The sequence below is a fragment of the Phragmites australis genome, chromosome 11 (assembly GCF_958298935.1).
Source record: "Phragmites australis chromosome 11, lpPhrAust1.1, whole genome shotgun sequence".
Taxonomy (NCBI): domain Eukaryota; kingdom Viridiplantae; phylum Streptophyta; class Magnoliopsida; order Poales; family Poaceae; genus Phragmites; species Phragmites australis.
Window position 1 is genome coordinate 32,232,836 of NC_084931.1, and position 12,638 is coordinate 32,245,473.

The 12,638-nt window shown below is 42.5% G+C and overlaps 2 pseudogenes; both read right to left on the minus strand.

The window, feature by feature from the left end:
• Positions 1 to 104: 104 nt before the first annotated feature.
• LOC133884174 (uncharacterized) lies at positions 105 to 9,577 on the minus strand (annotated as a pseudogene).
• Positions 9,578 to 10,453: 876 nt separating this feature from the next.
• LOC133884175 (uncharacterized) lies at positions 10,454 to 12,626 on the minus strand (annotated as a pseudogene).
• Between the last annotated feature and the right edge of the window lie 12 nt (positions 12,627 to 12,638).

The window sequence follows — 12,638 nt, forward strand, 5'->3', positions numbered from 1 at the left end:
AAACCCACTTGGGCCGATGCACAAGAATAAGGTTACCACCCGTGACACAGAGATGTCAAGTCAACACATGAAAATACTGCAAAGTAATTAGCAACACACGAAAGGGAATTAACTAACTGAGCATCGTAAACCAAGATCCGCACCTTGCCAATATGAATATCTTCTTTCGTATACATGCATGTGACTTCTGCTTAAAACAAGCACGTTTGCGAAACAAACATTGATCAGGGAAAGAAACAAGTATTTCTTAGTCTACAAGTAAAATCTCCTCTACCTTTCTCTCGCAACATTGATGCAAGGCTTTGCTAAGAGCTTGACTGTGGGAACCATTTCATATTCACTCAGTTTTTGTTAAGAGCTGACGGTGGAAACCATTTCATATTCACTCGGCTTCCTGTTCTTTGAACAAAGGAAGAAGGCACCTCCAAGCCGCTGCTGGAAGAACAGAAGCACCGACAGTAGTACTGCTCCACAAGGAATAACGATGTCCCATGCGAGGCTGAAGAGATCATCACGAGGGCTTGCATACATGTAAGATGGTCTCAAGCTGGGCACAAAATTCTGAGCCCTGAACACATCATACACATGAGGCAGTGCACGGATTATGGTGCTTCCAATGTAAAACCCAGGGGAAAGGGCTCTAACTTTGGAACCTGAGAATACATTTAGGATAACCTGAGGGAGCAAGAAACCGTCGAGTATTAATCCACCATAAGACACAAGGTCCTCCCAGAATGCATGTCCAACTGGAGTGATGTGGACAACCTGTCTTAGCATCCTTCGGCCATGGTTAAATCTCATGTGAACAACCCATACTATAACTCCCCCAATGAGGTACAATGACAAGCATATCCAGAGCACTTTCCTCTCAGCAGCCCATGACTCAGCTTTGCTTCCATCCCCAGAGCGCGCAGACCATGCTAACTGAAGAAGCCGCAGCTGCAGCAGAAAGGTTATCATGGTAATGATTCGCACCATAACTTCATTCACCTCAAGCCATCCGCCACCTGAAAGCGGAACAGTCTGTTTGTTGCTGTTCTTGAAGAGAGCTTCAAAGTTCAGCACAAGAGGGATCATGTAGCCCAAAGCCAGAACAACAAGCATGGTGATCGACATGGCAGGAAGCGCTTCAGGGACCTTCTTGACATGAAACAGCTGCACAGCAATGAAGACACATGCTAGTGTCATAGAGATCAAGGCCATGGTGCTTTCCAAGTCCATTCTCCATATTGATTCATCCACTTGGTCTATGTACAACCCATATGAAGCAATGTCCAGAGTTTCAAAGAAAAGAGGGTGAGTCTTCTTCCTCAAGCTTTTGATTGTCCCCTTAACATGCTGTGTTACTTTTGCATCCAAAGAAGAAAACTGAGCAGTTACCAGAATTTCGCAGTCTGATGACACATTAACCTCTCGACAAGCGATCATGCAAAGGGAGCCTGTCTTAGTATCATAAACACCCTCCGCAGAGATATGTCGACGATGGAATGATTCTAGTGACCAGTTCCCAACATAGTAAATGTCGTAGCTGACATTAATCAGCCTCTGCTGCATCTCGGCTGTTGCATGATGAGAGAATGGATCTGGAGCCACCAAAGAGTTACCATCAAACAACATTGACCCAATTGTGACCGGAGATGCATATCCAGAACCCCCTCCTTTCTGCACGTAGAACCGGAACACTAAGTCCCGGTATGAATTGCTATCTGGAAACTTTCCTTTCTTCTTCTTGTTCAATCCATGCTCTTCATAATACTTCTTTGCCTCATCAACCTTAGTGTAATTATACTTCAAACCAGCAAGATTGCCCCTAAAGTTCGGAGTAACTGCACTAGAACCTGCAGCAATGGCCTCACCACTCTTCAGGCTCGCATTCCAGATCAACCCTGCAGCAAAGCTGCGTTGCTGTATCGACCACACTGACGGGAACCAGAAGCTCATCCCAATCCCACAATCGCCCACCGCCAAATCCGCACGGGATGGTCCTGGGTTCATCACATGACACCCTTTGAGGCAAAGGCGGCTCCTCTTCTCATCCCAGAATCCCTCCGCTACAACCGCCTTCTTGCCAAGTATGAAGTAATAATTTGAAGCCTCCGTCTGGTTCGTGAACACCACATACGCACGGACAGCACCATCGTCCGTGCAGTGCATCCGGTTGACATACATGTACCTTTGGTGAAGCCCCATCGAGGAGGCGGTCGAATGGCTGCTGCTCCCGTAGGTCAACCTGAACGGCGTTTTCAGCATCGAATTGAGATGGGCGCACGAGAAGTTCCTACCCTCGAACACCTGGAGCGCATCGAGCCTACCGGCGGGCGGCGGGGGGCAGGAAGCGCTCTCCGCGTACGCATAGCCCTCCTCGGCGTAGGCGACGAGCGAGACCGGCTCGATGGGGCTGAGGGTGTCAACGCTCTCGAGGCGGCCGGTGACGAAGGGCCGCGTGAGGTTGGCGGGGCCAGGGAAGCCGGCGCGGAGCACGACGGGGAGGAAGTGCACGGGCGAGCCGTCGGCCGCGCGGCCGGTGCCGGTGCCGACCATGCAGAGCTCGCCGGAGGCGGTCGAGTAGAAACCCTCCAGGCCGAAGGTGACGGAGCCGCGGCTACTGACGAAGTGCGGGAGGCGCGGGCGGAAGCGGTCCGCCTGACCGTCGTACTCGAAGAGGTTGCGGCCTCCGCGGTCACGGAACAGGCTGCGGCGGCCGCCGGAGACGGTGAGCGTGGCGGAGACGTGGAGGAGCGATGCGTTGGTGGTGCGGAGGACGGAGGATGGGAGGAAGGAGAAGGAGCGCGGCAGGGACGAGGGCTCGGAGCCGAAGAGGCGGGCCCCGCCGCCGGTGAAGTAGCCGGTGGAGAGCTGGAGGTAGGGGAGCTGGGCGTCGCGGGCGGAGCCGTCGCCGGCGGGGAGGTCTGGCGAGGCGGGAAGGGCGGGGCAGTGGCGGGAGTAGGAGAAGGTGGACAAAGGGGTCGCCGCGGCGGCGGCGGCGGCGGGGATCAGAAGCAGGAGGAGAACGGGGAGGACGAGGAGTGGATGGTGGCTAGGGTTAGCGGGCGGTGGCGCCATCTGGGAGGCGGAGAGGTAGTTGGGAGTGAGATGAGATCTCTCCTCCCCTCTCCCGTCTGGTTTTGGGGAAGGGGACGATGGGCTACCTTGACTTTGGGGTTTAAGACGCTGGAGCTTCGGCTCCCAATTTCATCTATGATCTAGTATTTATAATTCAATATAAAGTTGGTTTAGTATTTATGTGTAGTCTGAGTATAATTAAGATGACTCATTTAAATATATTTTAAAAAATTAGAGCTAAATATTTTTAGATTTAAAAATTTATTTTCATTTTAGTACAAAATAGAGTCGTAGGTATCATTTTATTTTCATTTTAGTACAAAATAGAGACTTGAGAATTTTTTGAAATAATAATATTTTAGTAGAAAATTATAAAAACAATATATAAAATCTAATATTTGTATAAATAGATAAATGTTGGTATGTGGAGTGCCAACCAACATGCTACGTGACAGTGGGTCCTAGAGTCTATCAGTATTCCATGTGCAATAAATTCTGTCTTGCATATGATATTTGAAAAAAAATCATAACTTTTTATATAATATCAGATGAAAATTATTTTTATATGAAAATGTGCATATTGATGATATCTACAACTTTGTAATTGAATACTTTTCCATTTACATCTTTTTATGCCCAAAAATAGTTATAAATTTCATATGAAAAAACTATATCTGGAATTTCTAGCCAATTTTTTTTTATCTAAACAGATTCAAATGGAAAAGTATTCAATTACGAAGTTATAGACATCGTCGATATATACAATTTTCATATAAAGATTATCTCCATCCAAAATAATATGAAAAATTTATGATTTTTTTTAAATATCATTTACGGGACAAAGGACATGTCGACACGCGGAGTGTTGATAGGACCTAAGGCGCACGCCACGTAGTATATCGGCATACGGAGTGCTGGCTAGAGACCTGTCAGCACTCTGCGTGCTGACATATACCTATTTATACAAATATCGAATCTTGCTTATTATTTTTTATGATTTTTCGATAAAATAATATTATTTTAAAAAAATTCTAAATTATTTTATCTTAGCTTATAAACACAAGATCCGTTGGGAGCTGAAGCTTGTCAAATAGGGTGTAAGAATATTCTACTTTAAAAAAAATTAAGCTAGAATTCTGATAAACAGACCTGAGCTATAGGTTGGATGGGAATTCCTCTCTCTCTTCTTCCCATTGGATGCGAGCGAGTGATCATGTTTGTTGGTGTGTGTCTGTACTCGGTGACAATAAGTTGACGGCGGTAGTAGTTCTGATCCGTCGACACCGCTCGCGCATTTGAGGAAAAAAAAGGCATGGTGCGTGTGTGCATTTTCCGTGATATACAATTGAGACGGAGCGTTGTAGTTTTATTACAGGAAATGGTTCAGTTCCCACGAAAATTCACAATGCCATAGGACAATTGACAATTCTCAGTTCCAAACGAGACTAAGATTATTAGCCAATATGATGAACATTTGCGAAAGGCAAGGTCGGAGCAGGAGGCAAAGATTGCGTAGACGATGAGCTGCCGGGCACTGCTCCGGCGTCAAACCGAGAGAAGAATCGGTAGCGTGCGTGCCGCTGCCCACACACTGGACCTGGACGGCAGGGCGACAAGAAACCAAGCCACGCTCTCCAAGTTGAGACTGCTTTATGTTTTACGAGTAATCTTGTGCCAAGTTTAGAATGTTGGGATTTGGAAAAACACTTCAAAATGTTTTCTGTTCTGAAGATTGGCCAGAATACCTTGTCAGCCAGTACCTCCAGGGTTCACTCGTACCAGACAGCACAGATGGAGGTACTTCAGAATGGATGGAAGCATCCAAAGCTGCAAACTCCAAGGGATCGTAGACAGGCCGCAGGCGAGTATACCAAAGCATCATAGTCTACTGGAGAAACTAATGGATCACAATCATGACTATAATAATGGACAGACAAATACCAGCAGATACTCTGGGCCTGAGATCCCAAGAACAAGGCAGGGATCACCTGACAAAACCTCGTTTAGATATTCAAATGGAGACACCAACCATATATGCACACAAGCTGTGGACGAGGGCTCCGCAGATAAATACCCACCCTTATGGGCCATAGCTATGGTAAAATATTGTCCCTAAATGCATGAATATGTTATGTTTTACAGGAAGAGCTAGACAGGGATATATTTACATAGACTACCTACAGAAAACGGTTAGATGCTCCAGCATAAATTGTTGCGGCCCTTATCCAACTAAAGATAGGAGCAGTAGCTCGACCATCTTGAAACCCTTGAATGGCAATATTATTAGTCAGCACATGCTGAATCTGCCTCATAGCCTCAATGTGGTGTCCGCTGTCGCTGCAGACGATCCAGGTCTCGCTTTTTCAGTAAGGAATTTGTCAGTCTGCACCCTTCACAGTGAATTCCATCAGAAGTTTCTCAAACAATATCTTCAGTGATTGCTTAAACCTCACTGAGCAGCTCTTGTCACCCTCGTCGACATCCTGCACTCCATCCCCAACAAGACATCCAACCTGGGCACCGTCCAGGTAGGCTCTGCAAGCAACAAGGATGTTGCACCCATACTTTCGGAAATGGCCAGCAACGAAGTCCTCAAAATGCTGCAGAAAGTACATCCACATAAAGTTTGCAGGAACTTTATATATGAAAGGATAGATGGCTAAACAAAAATAGTTTCATCACAGAAAGGTACTACGAATTCAATCATCATGTTGGAGTCCCATACTCAAATGGCAGTTACCAATTTGCCATGGTTAGAATGGTTTCCCAAAAGCTCCGTACTATTACAGAAACAAGTACTCTTCCAATAACTAGGATAAGAATAGAGGCATACCTTCGGTGGATTTCGAAGAGAATACAGCATCGTCCTGCAGGATAGCAGGAATGTATTTTCATTATATGCCAGGGATTTCTTCTCCCCATGAGGTGTATTAGCATGCATAGCATAACCAGGCTCATTGAAATAAGGTTTGGCATTCAAAACCAAAGCCTGAATGGAGACCAGGACCTGCAGCATGGTTGAATTGGATGGATTCCACATCTCACATCCACTGCCAGACCAGGTGTTTAAGAGGCTAAGGCACACCTTCCCACAAGCATACAAGTTTGGATTAAGCCGCAACCCACCAGCATGGTAATTCACCATCTGCATATAATCAACTAATCATCACATGATCCTTAAAGCAGATTGAAGAAAGAAGGAAAATAATTGATGGAGATAAACTGCTTAAGTCAAGGAAATCTTACTGGTGGTACATTTGGATACTGAGGAGGGAAGTAAATGTCAAAGAAGAAGAGCCCGTCATGGTACGGAGTGCCAGATGGTCCCATAATGACAGCTCTAAGCAGGTCCATTCTATCCTCATATGCCCTCACAAATATAGTATCTAGTCAATTTGAAGAAAAGGCCAAATTATAATCATTAAAGGCTCTTATGAATATAGTGCCGTCTAAGTTCTAAAAACAGTAAGGAAATGTCTTCAAGAAAAAAGGCATTCCGACTAACAGAGGCATGATGGCATCAACAATGATAATAATATAAAAAACTATACCAGACCAATATCTATAAAATTAGAGTATAAGAAGCACTAGCTACCCACCTGGCAAATCTTTCTCTAGGACTTTCCACTCATGTTGAATACGTTTTGCCCAATCTTTTGATGGCTGTTGAAACGAAAAGTTACATTCTGAACTCAACTAAGACAACAAAGGATAGAGAGGGCATGGTAAAAACCATTACCTTTTTCAGCACCTGAACCTTTCTTAACTCTGGCTTTGAATAATAATGATCACTATGATCATAAACAGTATCAAATTGCTTAAATGCCTTGTATTTTTCATCAATTTTATCATCCATGATCTTAGTGGGTTTTCTCTTATTTGCAATCTCAATAGCATTCTTCTGCAGCCACGGTAAAGAAGCCTCCACACCAGGTGGAATATCCAAGTTATCGAACTTCACAGACAAACTATAGTTATACTCACTTTCGACAAGTGAAGCATCATAACCATTGTCGCCATACTCATCTTCATCATAAGCATAGTCTTCTTCAAATCCCTCATGAGGGTAGTCATCAGAATAGTTGTAAACTGTGTCATCTTGAAATATTTTCAGGTCAACCCATGGATCTGTATATTTTGGAGCATATGTGCTTGGGCCAGGAATGTCATGAATCAAACTACTCTGTATTTGTTTCCGCCAAAAAAAAATGTCAAGAGGTTGACATGGTACACGAGCAAATAATATGAAGAAGGGAAAGATTATGAGGGAATTTACCTTGGCATGCTTTGGCCAATCTATAGGGTATACAGCAGTTTGCTTATTCTTGTCAATTGGTTCTTTATCACCAATAATTAAAACTCCATCAGGATCATCATCATCAATTTCAATTACTTCATGAGGAACAACCTATTGTTTCAATATGTAAAAAATTCAGAAGAAGATGAACTGCAATTTTGGTTCTGCAATGAACACTCTTTTGATACAATATAATTATAACATGCAAGGAGCTCCGAAATTGTTTATTTACCGTATCAAAATGCTAAAGAATGATATGTCAAAGTAGTAGCATTTATAATAATTTTGATATTCACTGTGTACATAAAGGGCAGAACTTCAATGCCAAACATAATGGAAATAGTTCTAACCATCTAAACACAGAGATGAGAACATAAAAGGGAACAATCCAACAGCTCTGAACTGCACCTAAGATATGCACTTGACAATTCCATTGTAATCACTCATCAATTTGTTACTATGTCGACCTCACCATTTATATGTCTATGTCTATGACAGAATGCCTATTCGTTTGCATATAAAACAAAAAGGTACAAAATAACAGAAACCTAAAGAAGAGTTCTGCTATCCCTGTGTAGGGAATTGGATATTGGAGGCTAACTAGTAGAACGCAGAGCCTATGGAAAACTAAAGTTGCCCTCAAGATAACATCGTTTTCCCTCTGACAAGTGTTATAGAACAGAATCCAATGCAGAGAAACAGAAAAGAAAAAAGGGACCTGACAGGAGGAACCTAGGAACTTAGTTGTGTGATGTGTGCACAATGCATATATTATTTCTTTAAGGGAAAAAAGTATATGCCAGTTCAAAATAGCATCTTTCATACAACAATACACAATAAATTTATTTAGAGAAATGGCAAGCATGACTTGGGCATCATAACATTCTGAAGTGTTTCTGGCACTTTACTAAGGAGACGTATTGTGTCATAAAGCTAGAGCCTATAAGCTTATTTTGGAGCGGCATTTCTCCAAATGAACTCTTCTGCAGTGATATATATCTAGCATCCCTTAACTCGAGTGCCCAGTGGTAAAGTATGCATGTGAATGGATGGGCGACCAGGTGGCTGGTCAAAACAGGATGAAGATGCAAGGGGGAGCAAGAAGCTAATATTGTAAGAGGAAGTTTAGAATTTAGAAAACTTATGCGTTTGTTAAGTCATGATGTAATTCTGCTCTTTCATCCTAATAGTTTTCTATATTGTAAGAGGAAGTTTAGAATTTAGAAAACCTATGTGTTTGTTAAGCCATGATGTAATTCTGCTCTTTCATCCTAATTGTTTTCTAAGAGTTAAGGATTCCCAGGGATTAGTTCAGGGAGCTGGTAAGTTTTTTGCTACAGAAAGACCACAATTTTTCATTACTCAACCGGTTCCATGGTTGACTACCACTCCACCAACAAGATAATCATCAAATGAACAGTTTACCCGCACATGCTATGTTCCATTCAAACATGACTCACGCAATTAACTTATTAACTACAATTCCACAATCAGATAACCATAAAGCCTTATCAAAACCAACTAGTTCTCTAGAACAATCGCAGGTCATCAACCATACCAGTGCCAAGGTATCTAGGACTACAGACAAATAATCTCAATTCTGCACAGACTGGGATCATCATCTTTTACTCAGGACGCGAAGGTCACATAAGGATCGGGTAACACAACCATTTCTCGCACTACAGTCTGGTGGCGATCACCAAACCGCATCGACCACCCAAATGCACCATAGCTCCCAATTCCGAAAACAACAATAACAGCAAAATCATGTGCAGTGAACAAAGGGGAAGGCGATTTCGAAATCACCTGGCTCCGTTTCCTCTTCTGGTGGCCGGAGGTCCACCCCCCGGCTGCGGCAGTCGCCGGCGACACCTCAACCACATCGGGGTCATCGAACGACGAGCTGCCCGCGCAGAGATAACTCCTGCAACGGGGAACCGGAGCAACCGAAACCGCATCAAAATTAACCGAAGCGAAACGGAACCAAGAGTGCGGCCGAATAGATCGGCGGCGTGGGAAGAGAGGCTCACTTGGAGGCGTGGGTCGCCATCGAAGGCGGACAATGCGATCACCGCCGATCGCCGGAGGCCGCTAGGGTTCCGGCGAGGTGGGTGGGGAGGGGTTTGGAAAGCTGGATCGATGGTGCGATGGAGACCGGAGAGAGAAATATTTATAGGAAAATAAGTTTTCGAAGGGGAAGAAAATACGAAAAGGCAGTTTGGATTTTGGAATTTAGAAAGGCTCAGTGGGCAGTGGGCCCTTTCCCTAGGCTGGGGCTTTCTGCTCGCACGTGGGGCCAGTGTAGCACAGTAAATAGCACTAGGTGCAGGCCCTCGACTTCTCACGTGCGTGTCTGGTCACTAAAGTAAATCCACGCATGTTCCACTTCTCAGTAATCTAAGGCTACTCATGTGTTAGGATTATAAAGTACTTCTTTCAGTTAAAAATAAAAATCTCAGGTGAGTAGACGTATCTCACTAGTTTGATGTGTAATTTTGACTATTATATTTAATTAAAATATATTTGTAAATTGATAAATTTATAATATAATGAAAGTATTTCATGTTAGGAAGCTAAATGCTTCAAAAATCATTAACGGTTTAAGTTTTTTCAAATCTAAATCATTAACGGTTGAAGTTTTTAAATCTTATCTAAAATATTATGTATTTATAACCATAGAGAGTAATAGGAAGTAGTAACCAGGATACACAACCGGTGGTCACCCTATTCTTTTGCCATGTTCTCTCCATCTGCCAACTTTCACTACCAACTAAAAAAACTTCGGCCATCAACTTTTCAGATGTAATAAATTAAGTTTTCTAATCAAGTTTTGAAACCTTGATTTAGAGGACTCTCCTGGGTAGATCGGCTGGTTTGATTCCTCACCCCAAACTTAGAAAAAATCAAGGGGGTTCTTCTCTTTCGTGGCCACATTTTTCTTTAGATTTAGATTTAGATTTCTAAAACTTTTAAAAGCAAGATAAAAAATTCAAACCACATTGCACCACTCAAGAAGGAAAATCAATCAATATAACTGGATTTGTGTCACGCCCTGCTACTGCAACTAAAGCTTATTTTAGCCTAAATTCAAAATTTCAGCAACACTTCCTTTGTATTATGAGGTTTAACTGTCAACCAATATAACCATGACAATATAACATCTAAATATGATATGAACAGCAACTGAAACCCTTCACAACACCCTCCCGCCATACAACTCTGTACACCGCAAATGAGAATAAATATCTCTTTTAAACAAGCTTGTAACAAGTAAGAACGCAGCACTACTGGACTAAGTTTGTGAACATAAACTGGATTATTAACATTATGGTGCGTGCAAGCTTCTAATCCCCAGCCCATTATGCTCATCAAAGGCCCAGGCATACCTGTAAAAGAAATCAACAACTCAGCAAGTAACGACTATAAATATATACATATCTCACCTATAGTTCAAATAAGAACTTTTTTGAAAGCAAAAGCTTACTCTTCCACATAGTACAATATATGCTAATATAATCTCCCAAAATATCTTAAAGCAAAGACAAGTCACAATTATATAAAAAAAAAAATCAAACAAGGGTGTACAACCTCTCAACATGGCAATTGCAAAACGAACACCCACGATGACCATATATCATAGTATCAATTCTACAGGGTTTCACATTCTTCAAACGGTATGGGAATGCATAAATGCCATGATGCAACTCCATTTGAGAATTTAATATTGGACAATGCCAACATCTCATGCAACTCTGTGTACCGGTACGAGTCACGGCATGATAACGGTGACTGGCCTTTATCTCCGTATGATATGCATATGCACGCATATGACAACAAAATTTAAAAGACATTCCCATAACGCCGTAATCATCACGATTTCAGGTTTATACAAAAAGCATAAATAATGCTCATGAAATGGCATGATTGCAACATGATGCATATATATGCATACAACATCATATATCTATAAGCAAGTGCACCAAGTATTACGGAATAAATCATAAATACAACCAGTCGACATACTAAACCTCACAGCGACAATCTCCGTATTAGAATCGATAAGGATTAGCACAAGCATAATCGCATCAACATGAGTGTAATCATCGACCACCGAAAAGTACCAAGTGTGAATCTAAATAAGCAGGCTATTTCTCTTAATGAGGTGTACTCCATTTTAATTAGCTAAAATGATATGAGACATAAATTTAAACATAACATTAGCTACACCCCTACATTGCCTTTTACCGATGGTGGTGCATTGGATGACCTTGATTGTGTAAACCAATAAGTACTAAAACCTTCTTCAGCTGCAATATGGAGAGAGAGAGAGATAAATCCTTTGTCGTCAACTTTATCAGGATCGGCACCATGGTTCAAAGGATACTTCACAGTATTTGTATGTGCATCATTAATTAACTGCATAAGCCGGAGATGATTCAACATAACCCATCCTTGATTTCAGCATTCCCTAGGTCTAACCTCAATGCATGCAAAAATGCGTCGCACGCACCCTTGCAGTTCTTCAGTAACATTAGAGCTTTGCTCTTCCTGTAGCAGTCCTTTGGCAGTCAGCTTTCCAATCAAACCATAATAAAAAAATACCCCTGGCACCATGCCCACCAACTAACCAAAAAGAATAGTTGCTCCTCTCCTCTGTTATATTATTCAAACAACGCAAAAGTAGCAACGATCCATTTGTTGTCAGTGGACGCATGGTATGTATCCCAGCCCTTGCGCGTACAAAACCCCATTTACTAATTCCTGAATAAAAGGAAAATGATTTTGGGAGTAACTCTTCCATTGCAGTAATAGCTTCTTCATCAGACACAGTTAAGCACAGTTCTCATCTTTCCATTGACAAGTTGATCCAATAGAAACACTACGGGACCTTGTAATGCCAGCCATGCATCGGACGAAATTGAAGGGCTTTGATTGCCATGTTCGTCTTCATTAACTGTATCTGATGGCAACTCGAATTCAGCAAATAACTCCTCTACAGATTATAAGAGGCAGCTTATTTGCGAGTTCCGGGAGTGAGCTAGCATTGGACCCAAGAAAGATGATCGCAGAATCATAATTTCCTGCTAATTGCAGTAATTATCAATACGTTCCTGTACAGATTGAATTCTCTCTGCACTTGGTGATATGGAGGCTTCACCTCCAACAATATGTCAGTAGCCTTCTCAGTTGTCGGTGGCCGCAAAAATCTCCCTTCTCCAGATATGGATCTCATCTTGACTGGCTGTATCTGACCCAGTGGATCCATTTGCTAACTCCG